Here is a 24,420-nt window from a genome sequence, read left to right as displayed (position 1 = left end):
CGAGTCCAAAAGAAATAAACCCCTGGCACAGACACAACACAGAAAACTGTAATTTAACGTAGAGTTGTCCAGTCTTGTGGTTGAACCACAACCACCTAGAGAGATTAGCAGACAGGCCATTGATGAGAAGTCAACACAGTGGGACATGTCCAGTCAGCTGTGGGTCTCCACTCAGCGGGTCCCGCACTTCCTCCTGGGCTAGGATGCAGCTCTGGGAGTCACAATGACTTGATGTTCCTTTTCTCAAAGGAAGAAGGCATAGGCCCACCAGTACTTGTGTTCGTTCATTATTGGCTCTATTGGTAGACAGTGGAATTCACCATTTCCATGGAGCAAAGACAGCAACTGACTTTACATCTCCAGGTCTCCTCTCCTCATAACATACCAACTACTCTGCTTCCCTTCCTCCTCCGTCTCTCCACCATCTTTCTTGCTTCTTTCTCTCCCATCATTCTACCTCCTACTTGTTTGCTTCCTCTACGCATCCAGGCCCAGCCCCTCGGCCCAGTTCTCATACATGTAAGCTCTCAGCGAATTCTCCTCTCTTCTCATCTGAGATACAGTGGATTCCCTGCTCTGTAGCACCATCAGAAATAGGTAGATTTCAGACGGTTCTGGCTATAATGTGCATGTTTATCAGAGGTAATACTTGGCGCAAAACTTGGCTCTCGAGATGAGAAGAAATCTTAGATCGTCGTGATTGGTAACCCCTCAGAGGGCCACACTACATAGAGAGTGTCTCTGATAATTTCATGGGGGACAGTGTGGAGGGAAACAACGGCAAAGGGTCCCTTAGGAAGAGAAGTGACAGCAATTTTCAAGGTTAAGAAACACAAGAGAACTTTCACAGCCCATTAGAACAGTTGGGGGTCTATGCCTTTAATTTCAGCATTTGGGTGATGAAGGCTGAAACACCGCAAGTTCTAAGCTAGCCTAGGCTACAATAGTCAGATCCTGTCCAACAACAAAACAGGCAAAAGTCCTCACTCCCTGAGAGTTTATGCTTGAGGCATAAACAAAGGCCCGTATGGAGCGCATTTTTGTGAGGATGAGAAATGGGATTACAGCTGTCACAACTCATAAGAACAAATCACAAACACGTGTACGATGCCAAAGGTTATAGAAATTTCAAAAGACCGGGAGAAACATGGAACCTGGAAAGTGTGAGTCTAGGATGATCTTGGGGGCGTGGGGTGGATCGGGTCTTAAAATGACTTTAGGGGGAGAGCTATCAATGCAGAGAACAGAGCAAGGTCCTGAGGCTAAAGGAAGCTTGCTGTGCCCCGGGGACAATAGTGACCGCTGTGAGAGGGGGTGAGCCAGTATCTATGGCACCTTATCATCCTGGACAAGATAGCAAAGGGAGCTGCTTTAAGCCCGCTCTGCATGCCCCATAGTGAGGCTAAACCATTTCATTCCTGTCACCAAGTGATAATTGTGAGAGGGACACTGCAGCTGAATGGTTCTCACCTTCAACCATGCTTCATCTAGCTCTGTGTCATTCAGTATCTGGGGAGATGCCTGGGATTTTCAGGACGGATATCGGTAGATAAAGAGCATATTAGATATATTTGCCCCTTTAAGGGAGGGCTTATTTCGCCTTGATACTTCAGAAGGTTAAGTTTCTGTTTTCTTGGCCTCTCCTACTTGGGCAGGACATCGAAGTAGCAGGAGCATGTGACAGTCAGGGAAGCCAAGAGAGGACTGGGGGCCAGCTACAGCCTTCAGAGTGGCCACTTCTAAGCGGTCTACTTCCTCCAGAAATATTCCACATCCTCAAGGCTGCAGAACTTCCCCAAACAGTGCCACTGCCTAGGGAACAGGTATCAGACACAAGTCTGGAGGGACAGTGTATAGTCAAACCAAAACGGATGCCTTAGAAGAAGACGAGCTTTGTCCCTAGGGTCTAGGTGAGAGAGTGGGTAACTCTCTGTGTTTCAGATGCCTGGGAAACCAAGACCTTTTATTTATTTTTGTGAGGCACAGAGTTTTTTTTTTTTCTTTCCTCTGTTTTTCCTTTCTCCCTCTTACAGCCTGCTTCTCTTAGGGGTCAGGGGCATTTGGTCCAGAATCCCCCATCTGTTTGTAAATCACTAGGTGAGTTGTACCAGACCATTCCGGGATCTGGGATCTGGACTTCCAGACCCCTCATCTGGGACCATCATCAAGATTCCTCCTGGAACACAGACTCTGTGATTCTATTACCTTCCTCCCGCCAGAGCAGAGGAAGGGTCAACCTCCTGCACACAAGCCCTTCCAACTGTCCTAGAGCAATAAAGCAATTTTCTTGGAAATGGTTTAAGAAGAAAAGTCAGGAGGCTCTTGCAGAAGATGATGAAACCCAGTACTGGCTGAATATTAAGTTAGAGAGGGGTCTGTGACTCGGTGGGGGCGGAGGTTGGGGGGGGGGGAGCCGAAGCATTAGGAGAGAGAAATTTTAATTGCGATTGTTTGGCCCGTTGATCTTAGGCAAAAGACAAGACGCCCCCAAAGCAGCCTCAAACACAGATATTTGAAAAGCAGACGGCTGGGGGATGGTTTGGTTTCTCCCTCCCTTCTGAGGCTGTTTGAGGAGCGGTCTACAGCACTGACAAGCACGGGTTTTGGAGGCCATTGAAAAGTTTTGGGTCTAAATAGGGTAGGCAGCTTGGCTCAAGCGTTGCCAAGGAACACCTGGCAACGGACAACAATAGGCCTTTTAGAGAATCCGGGGCAAACAGTGACCGTGGTAATGGGGTGGGCTTAAGGGTCTCCTTGCAGGCTGGGCCCCTCCTCTCCTCACACTGGGGCCTGGGCACTGGGCTATGTTCCGGAAATTCCCTGCACAAAGCCCCATTCAGTGGGAGGAGGGCCAATGCGTGTGCTGTGCGGGGAGTGGGGGTGGAGACAGAGGGAGGGAGGGAGCGGGGGAGGGGGGTGCCAGAGAAGGCGCTTTACTGCCAAAAAAAAAAAAAAAAAAAAAAAAAAAAAACCACCCAACCCTCTCAAGTCTCTTTCTTCTCCTAAAGACTAAAAGAGGCACAGAAAGTGCTAAGTTTGTAAAAGAGGCTGAAAAGATTCAGAAAAAGTAGCATAAAAGGGGCTGGGAACGCCCAGTGAATTTTGAACAGAGAGCAGAAAAGGGACCCTAAAAAGCAATTAGTGATGCTGCTTGTAAATGAAGAGGCAGCTAGTTTGGGGTGGGGAACTGACAGCTGGAGGTAGGTGTGTGCGCCTGCGGAGGCTGGTAAGCGAGGGGGGGTTGTTGGGGAGATCGGAGCAGGTGAGGAAAGAGGCATGAGGGCAGGAGGAATGGGAAAAGAGAAGCGGGGGAAGGAATTGGAGGGGTGGACAGCGTGGAGAGCCGTGGACACATCCTCCACTCTAACCAGGTCTTTGCCGTGTGAGACTTGAGCTATGCAGCCACCCCACCCACTTTGATTCTTGCAATTGGGGTAAGGCAGTCCCAGAAAAGCAGGGGAGGTTTGAGCAAGGGAGGCGAAAGGGTGGGATCTTCATCTGCAACCCTCCTCGAGTCTCTGATAACCACAATGGAAGCCCCAGTATTCTGAGTGCTTGGAAATGACCCTCTCTCCCCCATCGGGAGTGAATAAGTAGATGCTCCAGGGAGTTGGGTGTCTGCCTGGGTTCCTGGGGGGGGGGGGGTTGGGGGGAGGGGGTTCAGATGACAGCCAGTGGAGGAAGGCAAGGGAGCCGACAAATTAGCACTCTACAAATTCCACGTGCCCGAGCTGTATAACATTAGTGCTCAAACACCCTACTCAACAGCTCTAAAGGTAATAATTTTACATTTCCAGCAGAATGTGCACAGTGACAATTATCTGTATTCCTACTGTGTCGCGGCATCAACCAATAATCAAGAGAATTATGTTCCAGTTGAAAGCAGATTTAAATAAACAGACGCTAAATGGGAGCCAATAATAGATGTACCAAAATAGTTCAGGCAAGGAAGCAGCCATTCAGATACTAAGCTGTTTAATGAAGAAGGCAGGAGGTACCCAGACCCCAGGGTTTACTATGCCCTGTCTGCAGCTCAGCCAGGATGACACAATCTAGCTGTCTCTGCAGACTCAACCAATGTGCTGTCTTCTACCTCTCGGCTCCCTTCCTTCAGTGGATACTGACCAGTCGTCATCAGCTAGCGACATCTGGGCATTGTCAAAATTATTAAACTCTGCCCTTGTGTTCCTCTGCCCAGGGTTACAATACGGCCACGACGGCCTTGTGTGGGGCAGGGGAGGAGGGTCAGCTTCTTAAAAACAAAACCATGCCATTTTTGCTGGAAGGGGAATGAGATACTGGAAAAGTAGAAGAATGGAGGTTCACAGTATAGTCATTAAATCAGTGGTTCTCAACCTGTGGGTTGCGACCCCTTTGGGGGTAACATATGAAATACCCTGCATATCAGATGTTTTTATTACGATTCCTAATACTTGCAAAATTACTTTATGGTTGGGTGTCACCACAAAATGACAAACTATATTTAAGGGCTGCAGCATTCGAAAGGTTGAGAAGCACTGCATTAAATCATTGCACGTGACCAGAGGTTACTCCATGGGTCACACATGATCTTGGTTCCAGGAATTCAGAGATTAAAGGAACAGTCACTGTCTTGAAAAGGCCCCCAACCGTGTAGGGAGGAGATGAGCAGGGGATTCGTGGCAGTTAATGGGTGCCTATAAATGTACAGTGGGAAAACAGGAATGGACTCCAATGAGTTAGGTAAAGAAGATACCAGGGAGAGACAGCTATGCCCCGAGGGCTAAGTAACAGATCCTGGAAGGGAACCTTGGCCACAGATCTGTTCAGAAAGCCTGGTGGGTTCGAGTCACCATACTTCTTTGCCAAGAATGGCTTCACAATGAGATGTTAGAAGATAGTTGAAACAGGTGTTGGGGAACTAATGGTCACCAAAGGAACGTCCTTATAGTGCTCTTGAGACTAGGGTAATGGCAGGGTAATGAACAGAGGCTTCGTCTTTGTTCCCTGTTCCCTACGGAGGGCTCTTATTAGCAGTGCTCATTTGCACTCCTGTTTACTTTTATTAGTATTATTATTTCATGTTATCTGCCTGATCATTCATCCCTGTCCAGTGGTGGGGAGCTGGGCTCCATTCTTCTGACCTGCTCTTGACTAGTCTGTATCAGGAGTCTTTCCTTCTAGCTCTAAGTGCCCAGCAGTGTTGCTGTTTCCCCAAATATAGCCCCTGTTATTTGACTGCCCAGAGCACTGTGGAAGCTAAGGTAGCTGAAGGTATACTAGAAATAATTGTTGGAGGAGAGAAGTAGGACATTTTTTAGATGAGGAGATGTGTGTGGATGCAAACCAACGTTTAAGCCAAGAACAAAAAATATATTAAATCCTTCCTGAGAGCTAAGAAAACATTTGTCATCTTCAGAGTTTAGTAGAGTGCCTGGGATGTAATATACACATTTGTTATTACCTTATTATCTAGGTTAATATATAACGTTCTTTCAGCAATGTCCGATGAATCACTCTTTGTGTTTTTGGTAATAATTCAAGGTACGCACAAGGTTTACACCCATCTATTACATATGAATAACAGTATAAAAGCTGACATTTATGGGTGTGTGAAATATGTCATACAACATATAAAAAATACACAGTAAAAGTATCAATATTTTTAGTCGCTGTCTTTTTCAGGACCACAGACAGCTCAGCATATTATCCTGCTCCGTGTATTTAATTTCGTGGTCAAGAGTAGAATTGCATGTGTATTTTAATTTTCCAATCTTTGCAGTCAGTTTTGTATATTTTCTCTAAAAGAATAAAAAAGCCACATTTGAGGACAGCAGGTCATTAGTTCATTTTGTCAATTTTCTTTTTGTACTCCAGTTTTAATTACCCAGCACCGAGACCGATAAGATCAACCAAGATAGAGGTTTCCCTAACAGACTCCCTTCAAGGTGTCCTTGGCACACTGTAGCTGAGGTTGAACTTGCTTGTAAAGGGAAGATGTGGAAATGGGAGTCTGCAAGAGACCCGGTTAGGATTACCTTCCCTTTCAAGTTTGTTGTAAACTGAGGAGATGAGATGTGTAAATCCTGCTTAATCCTCATCCCCACGCTGGAGTTTCTCCACAGGTGCAGCAGGGGAGGACCTACCAGATGGAGAATTGAGGACGGAGCAAAGAAGGAAAGGAAAAAAGAAAACATGACCTGAGATAGGGGATTGTTACGTTTTGGCAAAGCGAGCTACTTGTTCTGTTAAAACTCCGCTGCTTTTGAGAGAAATGCAAACAGATTCAAACAATAGAAAAGAATGTGTTTAGCATATATGCAAATGGGCAGAGGATACAGCTTCAGGAAATTATGTTCTGTTGGAACCCCCATTCTTGTCATTTTCATGCCATTGATTTCTCTCCAGGACTTTCTCAACTTAAGCAGCCATGTGAGGTCCCCCTCTCCATCATCAACTGAACGAAGAGAATAACCAGAGAATAGTAAGTGAGGATCACTGTTCTTAAGTTCACCCCCTTTCAGTAGAGCGGCTCCTAAGGAAGACTCCAGTGGGGGTCCTCTGGCTCCTGAGAAAGGCTTTAGTGAAGGGCCTCTAGCTCCCTTTCCATGAAGCAGTCGCCATACTTAGAGATTTGGACATAGTGTTCGCTTAGTTTTTAGTCATTCATGAGCTAGAGAAGAACCATTTGACCGTAGGGAGCGGTTCATTAACGGAAGCCCAGGATGAGTGATAGACACGCCAGGACAACAGATGGCCAGTGCCAGGACAAACGCAGCATATTGTAGTAAAAATCTGGAGGCTGGGAGGCTAGAATAAAAGGGAGACGAAAGGAGACGTTCTGTGACATGGCATACATATCCATCCATTCCAGATAGGGAGCCCACCACCAGCCAAAGAAGGATTCCACCGAAGTCCAATTTGGTGAACCTTTTTACTGGGGTTACTTACAGGAATAGGGAGCTACTAAAAGCAGATGAATTAGCAATCCCACCCAAACGCAGGCCCCAATGCACAAACATTCTGTCCCTGGACCTCTTTGCATGACTTGCAGGCAGCTCTATAGGCCCAAGAAACTCCTCTTCGTGACTTGAGTGGTTACAGTCTCCTCCCCTAACAGTTGGTCACTGCTTCGGGGGAGGGAGTCTTTGTGAATCTTCTAAATTTCATACTTCCTGGACACTGGCAGTCGGTTTACTTTCTGAGTTTCTGAGCTTCCTCCCTCTGCTGGGAACTGTTTCCAGTTAGAAGGCAACCTCCAACAGAGAGGAGAACGACTTGAGAATTGCCATCAGCTCTCTCTGTCTCCACATTGTCACCTCCTGTGGCACTGCCTCTGGGTCACCATTACCTTGTTTGTAAAGACCCAGTTAGGCCGACTGAAATGAAGGCCCGACTCCAAATGTCACAATGCTATATTGACTGAAGAAAGATAAGGGCAAAGCGTTTAAGGATGATGGGCCCATGAGACAAAGGTAACTTGAAAACCTGCTTCCCTGACTCTGCCAGGCGGAGGAAGAGGAGTGCTCTCTACAAACCAGGGGTGTTGTGACAAAACGCCCTGCCCAAAAGCAAATCAGGGGAGAAAGGGCTATGATCTGCTTGTACTTCCAGATCATAGTCCTTGACTGTGAGAAGTCAGAGGTAGGATTCAAGCAAGAACTTGGTGCCCTAATGATTAGAGTTAGGGAGTCAGGTCACAGAGAACTGGGGTTACTTTTTGGTCCTCTAAGTGTGGATAGCATCAGAATTCTCTTTGCCATGGTTAGACTAGATGATGTTCTGTGAAAGCAGAATATCATGGCTCCCTTAGTATTACAACTGGAACTAGACCTTAGGTTTTCAAATGAAAGCACTAAGGGTTCTTTCCCTCGGTACACAACGGCTGAAATATTGGTCACTTAAACTTAGTAGAGAGCCAGGGATAAAGTGTGGTAACAGTTGATGAGCAGTGCCAGCGATTCTCGTCTGGAGATGTGGGATTTCATGACCCTAAGAAGTTGCTGAGTACCAAACACAGGTTTAATCAAGGTCTGCCAACAGCCAAGAAACATGAAGGTTGGGGAACGGGGCTATAGAAGAATCCTCACCTGAGATCAATCTAATAGAAAGAGTCCAACTCCTGCTCCTTCCCTTTCTGGTCTCCATAGTTTTGTCTTCCAATTCAAGTATTGCTAATGGCGTAGTACTAAGAGGAGGGACCTTTAAAGGTGAGTAAACCAGGAGTGCTTCTTTAGGATGAGTGGGAGTAAGGCCCTTATCGAAAAGGACCCTCACAGCATTGGACTCCCTTGCCTTTCTGCCTCTCACCACAGAAGGACACAGAGCTCCTCATTTCTGGAGGACACAGTGACAGGTGTCATCTTAGAGACATTGGACCTGCAGGAGACCTAACATTAGACTCCCAGTCTTCAGGACTGAGGAAAAGGAATGTCTGTTTTGTTTTTGTTTTTTTATTTTTACAAATCACCTTGTTTCAGGCACTCTTGTTACAACATCACACAATGGACTAACATATAAACTGACACCGGAAGCTTCCAGCAACTTCTCCATGGCACACAGCAAGGACTCGGTTTATATTTACTTCATTATCTTTTTATTCTGCTGGCTAAAGCAATACCTGGGATTCCAAGAAGCATGGCAGAGAGAACAGAACAATTAAAACATAAGGTTAACAAGACAGATTCTGAGTATGAGTATGGGTCCTTTAAAAAGCAGATGCCACTGAAGACACCTACAGTGTACTTACATGTAATAAATAAATAAATAAATCTTTAAAAAAACAAGCAGATCTCAAAAGGAACTTGGCGTATCGGAGGATGAAAGGAGAAGTAACGAGGGAACAGAGGTAAATGCAGAGACCCGCAGACCATTGTGACCTCTGAAATGAGGGGAGAGGCATGGCAGGAAAAAAAGAATGTGTGAGGACAGTGGAAAAGCTGTTTAAAGAGCTCTGCGTGGGCAAACCAGCCCTTTGCCTCCCTTGTTTGCTACCTGGGAGCAATCTGGGTAGTGCACAGCTTCAAGGTGAGACTGTTGCATTGTCCCAAGTATGTGACAAAGGAGCTCTCACACAACTATGCTCCGAGCAGCAGGTTCTCATTGCAGAGAGATGCAACACACTCATGGCTGCATTCTACCCCTGCGGCCTTCACTGGAGAGGGACTTTCCTTGCTCAGAATCTCCAAGAACACTGGCAACCTGGCAGGACAGATGCACAGGGAAGAACAGAGCTGACTGAGCTCTTGTCTTTCAGTGTCCCTGTTGTTCTGGGCTAAACCAGTATCGTTTTTGTATTTGTATCTTAAGTGGCTGTCCTGGACACCTTTCCATTCATGCCAGATCTGCCCTGAGGTGAGTCAGAGGGGAGAATCCTTTACTAAATAGGACATCTTCTATATTGCATTCAGAAAAAGCCTTCTGTTGGTCACAGCACTTGGTTTTACTCTATTTAACCTTCTCTTTCATCCCTCTGCCCATCCAGAGTCTTTTTTTTTTTTATTTTTAGATTTTGGAACATTGCCTTTTTTTCTTCTTTTGGCATCTTTTTCTTTTATTGGATTTTTTTATTTACATTTCAAATGTTATCCCCTTTCCCGGTTTATCATGCTTCTATGAGGATGCTCCCTCACCCACCCACCCACTCCCCCCCACCTCCCTGCCTTGACATTCGCCTACACTGGGGCATCCAGCCTTGATAGGACCAAAGGCCTCTCCTCACATCGATGGCCACCAAGGCTATCCTCTGCTACATATGTGGCTGGAGCCATGGGTCCATCCCTGGGTACTCTTGGGCACCATCCAGAGTCTTGTGAAGCACTCAGCTCAGGGATGTTTGCTGCTTCCTCTGTGAAACATGCGCTCTGTAGCTGTAGCTCTTGGCTTATTTGATCTATGCGTTCATCCATCTTGCATTAAAATGTAAGCACCCAGGCAGAGGAAATTGGTTTCACTTTATCAACTGCAATTTTTTTTTTTACGAATGGGTAAATTCTAGAGTCGGCCACAGGAGATGAGAATCCACAGGAATGGGGACGGGGTCTAAGCCTTGGCAGTTGTTAGTGAGGAGCCTGTTATTGTTATCTGCTGTAAGTCCTGCTTTGGGCATCCATGTGGTGTGAAGGACATGTGGACCACCGGCAACGGTTTTGTCAACTCTGAAAACTAAGGAACATAAGGAGTCAAAAGCACAGGGACATGTACTTTGCCCTGATATAAAACTGTAGCTTGTGATGCTCACATTCAAGCCATTTCTAATTCCTCCAGTGACGTTTTACAGCCTTACTTATTATCAATCAAAAGCTTAATCCCAACTCCTTACTCCTCCTCTCTAACCCCAAGCAAGCATCTGCACCTCATCTCTCCAGGTGTGGAGCAGAGTTGATGATACCCACCATGCTCGGCTTTGAGGGATGAAGACCAAACGTGACACACTTCTTGAAACCTGGCAATTTAGTTGGTCTTTCCTAACTAAACTCCTCAACTGAGACCCTTCATCTCTTATCAGTTGTCTCAGAAGCACAGACTTTATGTGCCCTGAAGTATTGTTCAATCCTCTTCTGTTTTTCTTTCTTTTTTGTTTTTGTTTGTTCGTTTCTTTGTTTGTTTTTCAATACAGGGTTTCTCTGTGTAGCCCCAGCTGTCCTGGAACTAGCTGTGTAGATCAGGCTGGCCTTGAACTTAGAGATCTGCCTGCCTCTGCCTCATAAACACTATGATTAAAGGTGTGCGCCACCAACCACCCCATCTCAATAATTTTTTTCTTAATGTGTCGTGTCTTGTCTGGATCTTGTGGCTAAGGTAGTTTATAGAAGCACTATCTTCTGAACTGGGTTGTTTTAAGCAGAAGCATTGTAAGGTTTAGGAATAGGGGCAGTCTTACTTGAAACAACACCATGTTGACTTCGTGAGTATAATCTGATGCACATGACAGTAATAAATAATGTGCTTTTCCACTCCCTCATTTCAATGTATTCGGGTTTAGGCCTCTGATAAGTGTCTACATGCTTTGAGGAAAGGCTGTACCCTTACCACTGTAGCTTGTTGTCCCCAAAGGACATCAAAACAGGGCACTGTCATGGATACAGGGGAAAAGACGTCCTACATATGTGATGGTACAGTAGGGTATTAAAAGTCTAATTTCAGCCATTTCTCCCAATTAAGGCTAACTTGCCTGTGATTCCAGTTTCCCATTTGAAATGAACATCTAGAGGTAATTGGACCACAGAGCTATTAACCAGCGTACTTCAATCTGCAAAGAATTGTCTTTGTTCAATTAGGAATCTACATTTTCATGCCAGTCTTCACAGATTATTTTGAATGGAGAATGGACCCTGATTAAGAGCTATCCTTCTTAAAAAGAAAAAAAAAAAAAAAAGGAAAAACCTACCTCCAAACAAAAAGTCTCCCAGCAGCCTTCGGTCTTTGTCCTGTTGTTTGGTTTAATGTGCTGTTCGTCTCTAAAGATAGCGAAGCCCTTCATATACAAGTCATGTATATGTATATGTAGCCTTCTAGTGGTAGAAATATATATATTCATATAAAGGCAACTCCCCAGATCTGCTCTCTAGCAATTCCAAAGTGTTCTGTAGTTATATTTTTAGTTAAAGGAAGAGATTTGTGAATTTTTAAAACATGTTACAACAATGACAACCTCATGTGTGCATGTGGTGCATGTGTGTGTGTGTGTGTGTGTGTGTGTGTGTGTGTGAAAGAGAGAGAGAGAGAGAGGAAGACAGACAGACAGACAGACAGCAGACAGACACAAAGACAGATGCAAAGACAAATAGATACAGAGACAGCGGGAGATAAACACAGAGCAACAGACAGAGACACAAAGTCAGAGGCAGACAGAGAGAGTGGGTGTTGGCGTGCTCTGAGGCACGTGTGAAGGTCAGAGGACTATCTCACGTACCAGTCCTCACCCGCCACCTTTTTGAGCCAGGTCTCTTGTTGACTACTTCGCATGCTGGACTAGCTGTCACGTGAGCTTGCAGGGATTCGTGTCTCTTTGTCTCAACTGCTGGGAGGAGTCCTGGGGTTTCAGGTGTGTGTAATCATGATAGTTTTTCATGGGTTCTGGAGCTCTGAACTCAGGTCCTCAACCTTGAAAGGCAAGCTCTTTCCTACCCCGGATTTGCCCAACCCGAAAGCATCCTAAATTCTATGGGCTATTATCCAGATCAAAATTAGAACTTAGTCCCCTTTCCAATATTGGTTCCTTTAGAAAGGAGATCATGACTTTTCCATTGTCACAACACTTCAAACAAACACAGATAGTAAGGCAAGACAATGAGTGGATCATTTCTGTCTATAACCCAGAGGTAGTTAAGGTATATATAATTCATGTACTCCACTTAACTTTTTGTGTGCTTTAATATACATGAATGCAACTTAAAAAAAACCCTTCAGGACTTTGGCTAAACCTTTCCTTACCCAACTATAAACATTAGACAGCCGATATAACTCTCCTCCTTTGATTAACACTCTAGTAAACCTACACAGGAACACGCTTCAATTCTTCTCTGTCTTGGACCATGCCATTTCACAGTGATAAGAAGAAAGACTTACTTAGGCAGCTGGGGATGGGAAATGAGAGCTAACTTGAGTTTTCCTTTTATGTAGATGGAGTTGGTGTTTGAGAGACTTATAAGCAAGAGTGATGGTAGCTTTGACACCTTTTGTGGATTCTGATTCGGGCTGGCTCTGAGGTGTTTGCTCGGGGCTGGGTTGGTGAGAGGAATGTCTCCATTCTTTTCTTATCCTCCTATTTTTCTGGTTGTGGCAGGTGTTGAGATAACTTTCCAGTAATGACGGGAAGCAATAGCCCTCACTTTCACAAGAACTTGCCATCTGGTCCTGAGGGCCAGAGATAATTCAGTCTCCTAGTTAGCTCAGTACCCCAGCAACGTCTGATAAATGAATCTGATTATATTGATGACTGGCAGTGTCAATACCACAGCAGCATTTGGCCTCTGGGAGCAAGCTCTTCAGAATTTTTTTAAAGCAAAAACAGCCTAGTTCTAATTAAATTAACATATCTCAAAACTGAGCACATTGCTTAAGGGGGAAAGGGTCACATTTTATGAAGGCAATGTTGAAATGCAGAAAATACATTTGCATAGCCTACACATCTTTTATCTAACCTTTGATCTCATACAGTAAGAAAGCAGATTCAATTTGAGCCTTGTTCACTCTAGATGGAGTAAGTGGGCCCAGGAAATTTTTTCTTCCTAATAAAAATGGTTAGTACTGAAGCATTCTGAAACTGCCCAGACCTAATAAGCTCTGGGGTTTAAAAGGAAAATAAAAGTGTGTCCGTCAAGCAAACGAAGGGGAGCTATGACATTCATGATATAGGCACAATGAAGTGGATGCTCGAGTTGATAGATTTCACCATAGTTCCTTAAATCTCAGTTGGACTTCATCTGTGTGGCTCTGCCATTTTGAAATAGTTGTTCTGTCCAACTAGAGCCAGGGTGAAGATGGGAAGAGACTGAGACATTTGGAATACAAAACCCTGGGATGGTCGGATATCACAGGGTCCCTGGAGAGTATGTGTAGCAATGATAAGATGACGTAATTAAATTACGTGGTATAGCAGTGCTTGAGAAAATCAGTCTGCAAGGGTCCATCTCTTGGGAGAATGTAAGCTTTAAAAGATTTCCTATTTAAAAGAAAGCAGGGTACCAAAATTATCTCAGCTTGGGAAATAAAGCATCATTCTTCTGGGAGAATAGGACTTTCTTGCTGGGAAGCACTGAGAATGAAGGAGGGGAAGCAGCCTTCTTTCAGAGAGTAAAGCACACATGGCATATTCCCCATCATAAAGGAGATGCCTGTGTCTACATGGGGAAAGGTGTGGGGGACGAGGAGCTAAGGACTGATTAATGCTGTGCAAAGATCTGAGAGGAATGGAAGGCATCACAGCTTTATGAAGAAGGGTCAGGATACGGCTCTCGTTCAACAGATAACATCCAAGCAAATCTTGAAGGACATGAGAACACTTTCTTACAGATTTAGGCAAGCATCATGTGCTGCATAATTGATATGAAAAAAAATCCAAGAAAGAAGTTTTCATCTCTATTTTAACAGAAGTGCAAACCAAGGGTGAGGGAGATTAACGAATTTGTCTCTAGACACAAAGTTGGTAACGGACAAAGCCAAACTGCAGTGTAGGCATTCTGTCTCTAGGCCTTACACACGGACGCTCTCTGCAGAATTATCTGTTTCCTGGATTGGCGGACATCTCTTTAAACTATACGTACTCTGTGTGTTTTCAGTTGTTGGAAACACAGTCCAATTCCAGAATGTGCGTACAGTGTGGTACACGTCGCCCTGTGAATGGATGAGCTGTGGTATAATGTAGAGGGGGTGAGGACGGAGATCCGCAGGGGCAAAGGCATGTCTCACAATTCGCACTTTAAATTAACCGAACAAAGGGGAGTCTGAAAACCACCATCTGCTACTTTTTGGGGAACTCATTTCTGCTTGTTTGTATGAATCCCGACCACCGCTTTGTGATTGTCTTTCAACCTGCACAAAGCCCCTGTGGGTATGCATTTAAGACACTGCTCTGCCATAAAGAAAAGAAAGTAGGAGGGAAGGGTAAAGAAGGAAGGGTTGTGGCACAGGGGAGGGAAGAGGGGGGGCACCATAGAAGGAAAGAGACTCGAGAAGAATCCCAGAAAGGATTTCTGATGGAATTTTACCTTTCTCCCTTAGACATGCACATCCCTGAAGAAAATTTCATCTGCAGGTAAATGGGAAATACTCCATTACCCCAAACTGGGGATCATTGGGGTGCATATTGAAACTGTGCACCCCTATCATTAACACTGAAGGTTGTTTTCTTCCTGGTGTGCACATTTAGATACACCTATCTAAATGTTCCAAGAAGTGTGTGCTACATATGTATGAAGGTGTGACAGTTGTACTTTAATGAGCTGTGATGACTGGCAGTCCACAGGTGCTATGAAGGGGAGAGGGGTAAACGCAGAGGAGACTTTAGGGAGAGGAAGAACAATGGAGGGGGGAGGGAGGAAAGGGAGGGGAGGGGGAGAGAACAACACTAAAGGTGTCTGAAAAAGCCAAAGGGGATTAATTATTTCATTTACCTAAAATTGTTCATAATATTTATATGGTTTAAGTGAAGTTACAGCTCTTGGAGTAGTAATGCTACTCTCAAAGGTAGTAGACTAACAAAACCCCCAGTACCAGGCATGGCGAACCTTTTGAGCTGTGGGTTAGGCAAGTCTAAGAGGCCACCCTAAGCAACACTGGCCACTGCCCTCCCCCTTGGTTGCCTGTCAGCACTTGATGATAAGACTCTGTTGCTGAAGACACTATGTATTTCTAACCCAGGACTTGGAGGAATCAATCTGATACTGACCTGGAAGCATCCTCCCTGAGGACTAGCTCTCCTAGTACCTGGAGGTGCTATGTAAGCTTCCAAGAGTGAAAAGAAATCATTAGTTCTAGCCGAGCATGATGCCTCTAAACCACAATGACAAGGACAGCAAGGTATCCCTAAAGATACAATAAGGGCACTTGTAACTTGGGGGTAACCAACATCTCTCTGGTTAGATTCAAGGTCTGCTTAATAGGAGGAAACTACACGATTACACATGGCTTGTGAAGTCATGAACCTTAGAGGAGTGCCTACTACTGTCATTTTTCTAAACCAACCTAATTTACAATTGTGTTCTAGATACCTATCCATATGCCCCCAGGTAAATGTAGCTCTCACTCCTCATCAGAGGAGTTTCTTCTTTTGCAGCAGGTAAAGACCATTACAAAACTCTATAATTGGTTAAAGTGCAAGAAACAACGGCCAACCGAGTGCCCAGCCCCATTTGTATTGTGTCATCCCTATATGTCATGCTCAGGTGTAGAAGAGTGTAGGTTAAAAAAGAGAGACCGGGAAGATTATAATAGACAGCAAACCAGGATGTCCTCTTTGAGGTAGTGTTTTCTATACATTACGGGAAGGCTACACATATGAAATCTCATGAAGATGGCTACCTAAGCAAGAATTGCTCACTGACACCAGTTGACATGACAATGTAGATACGGAAACTCTGTGTCTTACCCCTAGATGAAGAGCTACAGGTAGTTAATGACTGCTGAGGGAGAGAGGGAGAGGGAGAGGGAGAGATTGTGAGAGATTTGATTATCTCATACTAGAAGTCCACCCCCAAAACACATACAGTCAAGCAACACTCAAAGGACTCATCAAGTTGTATTTTATATTTATATGCATATTCATATGTACTTAATAATGAAAAAGAGAGGCCATGAATTTAAAAGGAAGTGGGGTGGGCAGAAGAGAAGTTGGAGGGAAGAAAGAAAAGGGGAAAATGATGTAACTACATGAAATTCTCTAAAGAATAAAAAATTTTAAAACTGCAGTGTGTATTAAATTAGATAATGTAATGGTTACCACATAGGAAGAGCTCAGGAATTTGGAGGGGCTGTTACTCCCACCCTAGTCTATTTTTGATATCCACATTGTGCCAGATTTTAAAGACTAAGTTATGACATGCTGTGGAAATTGAAAGAGAGGGAGACTAGGGAATGTTAGTCCTTGGTGTTTATGGTGGGTTAAAAAGGAATGGCCACCATAGACTCATGTGTTTGAATGCTTGGCCCATGCCAAGTGGTACTATTAGGAGGTGTGGCCTTGTTAGAGGAAGTGTGTCACTGGGGATGGGTTTTGAGGTCTCTTATGCTCAAGCTATGCCCAGTATGGCAGTCTCCTGCTGCTGCCTGCAGATCAAGATGTAGAACTCTCAGCTCCTTTTCTAGCACTGTGTTTGCCTGGATGCCATCATGCTTCCTATCATTATGTGATGATAATAGACTACACCTCTGAAACAGTAAGCCAGTCTTGACTAAATGTATTCCTTCATAAGAGTTCCTTTGCATGCTTTCTCACGGTTCTGGTAACATCCCGAGGCAAACCCAAAGTCTTCAAGCTCTGTCCCCATTCTGTTCTCTTCTGGCTTCCCAGATCACTCAACACCATGCCTTCAAATACTGCATATACACTGACTACATTCATATTTATATTTTCCTGTCACAATATTTCCTTTGGACCTTAGACACTAATGTTGTGTTTGCTCTGTGTTGCCATTAAAAATGATGTGGCATGCATTTACCAGTTTCTATAGGTTTAACGCTCCACTCAACTTAGTGGAGCTGTTTTGTTCCAGGGTCTCTCAAACACTACAGACGATATTAGATATTAGACAGGGCCATACTCACCTCAGGGATAGGTTGGGAATAAAGCCGTTCCCAAGTTCTCTCATGTGTTGTCTACTTTAATCTCTCAGAATTTATTTGCTCCCAGGCAGGCTAAAGAGCAGATGTGTAAAACTGCTCTGGCTTCCAGTCCTATATGCCCTAATTTTTTTATTTAAATCAAGGAGCATAGTCAACTCAGAAACAGGGCTATCACTAAAATGCTCTTCCCCCCCCCCCTTGGGTAATGATGTAATGATGACCTCAGCAAAGCTGTACTATGCAGTGCCATCTCCAGTTTACTTTGCATGATTCTCTCCCTCCTCCCTCCCTCCCTCCCTCCCTCCCTCCCTCCCTCCCTCCCTCCCTCCCTCCCTTCCTTCCTTCCTTCACTTCCTCTCCCCTTTCTGTATGATGTGCTTGTTTTATGTATGTAGATGACCATGGGAAGGCAAGGGAGGTGAAGATCAGCTGTCTTAAGCTACTCCTTGGCTTTCTATCTTGTCTTCTGAGAGTCTCTCATTGAGCCCACTGCTCACAGGTTAGTTAGGCTGGCTGATTAGTGAGATCTAGGGAGCTTCTTGTTTCTGCCCTACTACCAGGGTAAGAGACACCCCACTACCATAAAACTGGCTTTTTGTGTATGTGCTAAGGATTTGAACTCAATTCCTCATGCTTACACAGTAGGCACTTTACCTACAATCCATCATCACAACCCGTATGGTATTTTCAAACTGAATGTGTGCAAACTAAACCCCTGGCCATGCCCCTCAACAACCCAACTGCTTCCACAGGTCTCTCCATCACTTTTAATAGCAATGCCATTCGTGTTACAAATCAAGTCTTCCAGACAGCTTGCTGCTTCTCAGCAGAAGTGTTTCCCACCCCTGCCTCTGCGGCTTGCCTGCTCCAGGCCTTCACGTCTTCCTGACTGTTATTATTGTAATGTTCTGTTTGCCAAGTGAACTCCTCTCTGTGGTCCACCCACCCTCTGCTGGCACAGTTGAATCTGTTAAAAGGAAAGTTGGATCATGTTACCCTTGGCTGAAATCTTCCTCCGAACTAACTTCCTTCTTTTCTTCCTCTCTTCCTTTCTGCCTTCCGTCCCCTTCCTCCCTCCCTGTTTGAAATGTCAATCCTCTGGTTTTTGAAATTAAAATAAACTTACATCATCTCTCCTTTGCTTTTTCATCTCTCAACTCTTCCACACAGCATGCAACCCTGAACTCAGCAGTTTTTCCTCTCCTCCTTGCTCGCCTTTCTCAGCATTCCCTGCTGTTCCAGACCTTTCGATGTGCTTCCGGTTCAGCCTCTGTGCATTTGGATGTGCTTCCGGTTCAGCCTCCGTGCATTTGGATGTGCTTCCGGTTCAGCCTCTGTGCGTGCGTGCCCTTCCTGCTGTATAGGATGCTTTGCCACCCCAGAACGTTTTTGTTGTCGTTCCTACTTTCTTTAGATTTTTTTGTGCCAAATTTACTGTCAGAATTAAACCTTCCCAGCACCCTTGATGATATATAGGGCTTAGGGCAACATGAAAACACAGGGAATCCTCTCCCTCCAAACTATATTAAGAAAGCACCAGGAGGAATAGCTTAAATCTGAAATTATTTGTGAACAGAAATCTTTTCTAAATAGTTACAGTACTCCACGAAGCTCATTTCTGAAGTGCCTGTCAAAGTCTTGGTGACCTTTTAGAGTTCTCAAGTCCCACCTATCTATCCTTAGAAATATAATATTTTACAAATTAGGTAATCGTTTATGTTTAATTAATACCATTTTGTTATAAAGTTATATGACATAAATAAGATGAATGTATAATATTTATGTAATTTTTTATAAAGTGTTTGCTTTTTAGCCAATCTCCATGAATTGTGTGTCCTTTGAGTGATTTCTCCATCCAAGTAAGTTTGAAAAATAACAGACTCTGGCAAGCATATCTTTACATTTTTGGACTTTTCCTTTAGTATTTTGTAGACATTTTGGGGTTAGCAAGGGCTGTTTGTTTCGCTATTAAGGTCTAAATAAACCCTTCAAGAGTAACTGTTGATGCCCAGTCAGTCTGCATTCACACACCCAAAATATATAAAGGCAGATTTCTTCTGAGACCGGGAGACAAGGCAAGGCTTCATGGGAGAACTTCCTCCTGATAATGACTGAACAGAAGGGGAATTCCATCTCCACTCTTCTATAGAGCATTTCTCTATTCTGTAGAGAGGATGTTCAACCATGCATGGACACACAGATGGATGCAGATGCGTCTGTCTCAGTGTTACCAGGGTAAAGGACCAGGCTTGAATTTCAGGTCATCACTCATACAGGATATCAAACCCATCACATCTATTGCAATGGGGAAGTTAAAAACAAAGCCATTAAAAAAAATGCAAGGCCAGATACTTAATGTATCCAATAAGCATAAAATTGCCCTGTCAGGTTTCTGTAAATGTCTGTTTTTTTTTTTAAATCTGTAAAAGTTTTTATGACTAAGGACCCACTGCATTAAGAGTATCTGCCTAGCATGTCTGAAACCCTGGGTTCAGTCAATACTGTATAAACCAGAGAAGGCAACACAAACCTGTATCCTAGCACTGTGAGAGAGAAGCAGGAGGATCAGGAGTTTGAAATTCTTCTTATCTATATAATGAGTTCAAGGTCAACAGATTTGTAAATATATAAATAACAATAACAACAACAATTTGGAACCTAGCTGGATTTAGAGCAAGATTACTCTGTCTTTCTCAGTATTTTTTTCACTTGGGTCTATAAATCTTAGTTATGTCACTTACTTTTAGCCCATATTCCCAACATTGTGATTTCTTGCTATATTTTCTTGAGAGTAAGAGACATTCATGTGTTCGATACTTTGGTGTTCCTAGGAGAAAACTATGTGTTCTAAGGACACAATAAAAACACACTCACATTTGATCTACCAGTCTAGGGAGATTTGGATAGCAAGTAAATAGAGATTTGCAAGCATTTGGCAGGACCAAGTGGGGCAGGGATAGCACAGAACCTAGGACATCAAGCATTGGAATGATCTATCTATCTATCCATCTATTTATTTATTTTTCATTTATTCTTCTTCTTGAATCGATCCTTTGCAGTTATAACAAAATATAAACCTACTTTAAAAATTGTCTGGAGATATTTATGATGCATACAGTCACAAAATCATGATTTCTGCAATGCCTTTAGACAAGTTGCAAAGTTTGAAAGAAAAATTTGTACTTATGTATTGGCAGATGTGTGTGGTATGTGTGTGTGTACAATTATTTTGCCTTTAAAGATCTTTGGGTAGAGACTTCAAACCCCTACTATATGCACTAACCATATAACATCAATTTTAAAAATACACCTCTTGTTTGCCATTTTGCTAAAAAATAAAATTGGCTTTTCTACCACATACAAAATTTAACCTTAACATTCAGAGAAGACAAAGGGTGCCTAAATATCTTGTTAACTAGAGCTGCTGGCTGTTTTCAGGGGAGTCTATAAATCTCAAACGTACAAGGTTGTGACAAATGCATTTTCCCTAAAGCTGATAACATATTATTTTGGTTAATAAAAAAAAAGCAGGGGAAAAGTTGTTTTCCTTTGAGATGGACAGTCACTCCTGTATAGGAAGGCTAGCTTTGACCCCCTCTGCCTATCCCAGGCTGGTTTTTGGCTGATGAGCCTCCTGTCTCAGTCTCTCGGGTGTTAGGATTACAGGTGCTACTGGCAGAAGGGTCTTCATCAGATTTCCCAGGCAACAAATACTTAATACAGTACGGTTGATGTCCTTTATACAATATTATGACAAGCAAAAGATAGCTAGAGGAATGAGCCACTGCCATCCATCTCTCTGGCAGGGGCCAGAGAGCACTTGTGCTGAGATCCAGTGGGTGGGAGGCTGCCAGGTTCCATGGCAGGACAAAGAGGGTGCAGCCTAGAACCTAGGCTGTCAGGCTGAGGACGTGCTCTCTTCCTTTCTTTCTTTACTGTCTCTTACTCTTCGCTAATAACTCTGCCTTCAGCTTCTGGCTAAATCGATCCAGTGTCCTGTGCTTGCACTGCAACTCAATAGGCTGTATACAACATTTGTTGGACTTACAAGTAAATGAACAAGTGGGTTGAAAAACATAAAGATTCACATGTGTTTACCCAACAATAAAAAAAAGCTACACACACACACACACACACACACACACACACACACACACACAGACAGAGAGAGAGAGAGAGAGAGAGAGAGAGAGAGAGGGAGAGAGATCATGTATAATTTTGCAGACTCCCTCTAGTTTATGGAGGAAGCTGTGCTCTGAAATTCTAACTGGGCAGAGAAGATGAGGAATGCCTGTGAGCATATGGGCAGGCAGGAAGTTTATCCAAGAGAAAATGTGACTGTTTACAACAGTCAAACATTTCACCTTCACTATCGATCAAGAAATGGACCTGGAAGAAATGGATAGGAAAAAGATTCCAATTAAGAACTTACATCCAAAGTTAAGATATCAGGAACTCGGGTATTCACTAAAGATAACTTCCAAGGTGGTTAGTTGACTGTCTGAAGGAAACCTGAAAAAAATCCACACATTTCTGAGCTCGTTCTCAATTGGTACTTCACAAGTTTTACACACACACACACACACACACACACACACACACACACACACACACACATCCTTTTTGCTTCAAATTCCTTAGGAATAGAATGAAAGGAAGTAACAGAAGAAAAAAATCTTTATACACACAGGAGAAAACATTACTGACAGTAAAGGACCGTTAAGGAGCCAGTATGAACAAGACGTAAATCTACACAGAAATCTAAAAAGGGGCAGCAGCAATACAAACTCAAGCGTGCATGGAGAATGCGAAAGGCGCTTCAGGGTTTGAAAATTACGCATGTGCCGATTAACGAGGGAACAAAAATATGTCCGTTGTTTTTAGAGGGAGAGGGTAAGATTGTGGTCCCCTGCCTCCCTGCTTTGTTTTTTTTTTTTTTTTTTTTTTTTTTTTTTTTTTTTTTTTTTGGTTCTCTTAGAGTATTTTTTCCTATTGCATGCCTTGTACTTTGAAAGGAAAAGGAACAGGGTCAGTATGTGGAAAAGCTGCCCCTCCTTACAGTCAATTTTCTCCAGCCCTGTCAGCTCCCTTTCTCAGGAAGGAGATGATGTGTTAGCCCTAATCCCCTACGCTGGCTGCCTCCCTATTCAGAAGGGAATGCAAATACTTCCAAACTAGAGCATTTTAGACCTATTCAAGGCCCAAGACAACACACTTTACATTAGCATTTGAAGTGTGAGGGCTGAAAAAGGGGAATGGACAACTTTTTTTTCTCTTTCTTCCTTTTGGCTCCAAGCATGGGGAGACTTGAAAATGTCCCTTTTCCATCCCTTTGCACACATCGGCATTGGCGCTAAACTTCAGAGGGACACACTGACTGCCCTCAGGGGAAAGCATTCAGGGGAATTTTACACATACACAGAGGGCCATCGCCTGAAATAAATCACAGATCGGAGATGGCAGAGATGAAGCGAGGGGTTCAGCTGCTGAGCTGGGCATCCGGAGGCATGAATTTAAATCGCCATTTATTTTCCTCTCTCCTCTCTCTCCCTCTCTCTGCTCTTGCGTGAATCTTGGTTTCTTAATCTTCCACAGTGCACAGGGGGCATGGAGGAGAAGGGCTGCACGATTTAAAATGCAAGATGAGACTCCCATCAAATAGATCCGTGGAGGTGCAGGGCCAGGGAGGGTGAAGCCCAGCGCTCTGCAGCCTAGGTCACAAGTTCAACCCCTTCTGGGTCAGTTAGCTTTTTCTCTGTGCCATAGCCACAGACTAAAGGCCTGAGCTCCTTATTCAGTCTGAATGTCTAACAAAATGTGTGCCCTTGGTCACTGCACAAAACAGCCCAGCCAGAGTCTAGCAAATCCATCCTCCACTGCAGGGGAGCAGCGAGGAAGCAACTTGTCACTAGGGACCAGCAATGGCAGCACCCATGTCTATGTCTCTATAGGGGATGAGGCCAGGCTGGGAGTGGAGAGGCAAGGCCTGTATAGGACAAGGGCAAGGAAAGGAGATGCAAGGGGGCTACTAGACCCTGGAGTGGATATAGCCAGCTCACAACCTCTACTGAGTGTGTCTCTGGAAGTTATTCAACCTTACTGATCCCCTCCAGTGGCTGAGTATGAAGCCAGAAGGTGTTGCTTACGAGATGAGCGTTGTGCTATGTGACTGCTGAACAGGCTCGTCACTACTAAGAGTGTTGCCACCAAACACCATCCTAAACTAGGACTCCGTGGCTATTTAAGGGTGTTGAAGAAGATAGTCTCACAGACTGAGGCAAGAAGGGGAGGTCTTTGTTGTCAGAAAAGGTCATTGAACACACAGTTTAAACCAGTTGCCTTGATACTTCTCTTCTTTTTCTTGGGAGAGAGTTTACCCTGTGAACTTGTCCCCAGATAGTTTATGGAACTACATGACCCACATATACACCCCAGCTCCATCAATCACACTTCTGTTACAGGGGGTCAGATGAGTGTTCGATGCCCCAGTTCGCTCGTCTGGAAATCAGAACTGTAAGTAACTACTAAAGTTGTGGGTCACATGCGTGACGTATGCGAAGCACTTAGCACTTTAGTAAACCTTTCAGAGTGTGGATACTTTTATTAAGAGGAAACAAGGCGTGCTTTTGCCATTTTTTAGCCATGAAGAAGTGGTAGCGTGTCGATGTAAGCCGTATTAGTCTTGCGTACTCTGTCTCCAACCTCCCCTCCTGAGATGGTCTTCATGTGTCTGGTCCCTCCATGAATAACACAGAGTGTTCGGCCCAGGATTCCCTGATGCCTCTCTCTTACTTTTACGCATGCGTCCACTTCACGCAGTGTCTTTTTTCCTCACTATCTACTCTAGAACAAATGCTCAAAATGCCCTTCCTCTGGGAAGCCCTCCTGGACCATTCCAGAAGAAAAAAATATATATATACATGTATAAATATATAATGGATTATATATTATATTATATGGATTATATATTATATTATATGGATTATATATTATATAGAGGGGGGAATAGATAGAGATAGATATATAGATACATAGATTATATACATATGCACATAGATACAAAAATTCATATATATAGATATATCTTCCTCTATACCCAAGAAACAGCCACAGATCAAAACACCATAAAATGAGTTATTTAAAACAGGGAACAATTTT

The 24,420-nt window shown here is 43.9% G+C and overlaps 1 long non-coding RNA gene across 2 annotated transcripts; it reads right to left on the bottom strand.

Annotated features, from left to right (window-relative positions):
* Positions 1 to 9,911: 9,911 nt before the first annotated feature.
* Positions 9,912 to 18,533, bottom strand: LOC120093792 (uncharacterized). 2 transcript variants are annotated; one of them, XR_010053203.1, is made up of 2 exons: positions 18,389 to 18,533; positions 9,912 to 10,143 (listed from the first exon to the last, which is right to left on the bottom strand). It is a non-coding gene; the product is annotated as an uncharacterized LOC120093792 (long non-coding RNA). The 2 variants fall into 2 exon arrangements; XR_005487480.2 differs by lacking the exon at positions 9,912 to 10,143 and adding an exon at positions 18,016 to 18,229.
* Positions 18,534 to 24,420: the final 5,887 nt, after the last annotated feature.

This window comes from Rattus norvegicus, chromosome 7, assembly GCF_036323735.1.
Source record: "Rattus norvegicus strain BN/NHsdMcwi chromosome 7, GRCr8, whole genome shotgun sequence".
Classification (NCBI taxonomy): Eukaryota; Metazoa; Chordata; class Mammalia; order Rodentia; family Muridae; genus Rattus; species Rattus norvegicus.
The sequence above is the reverse complement of the archived record's forward strand: the minus strand, read 5'-3'. Positions and strand labels throughout refer to the sequence as shown.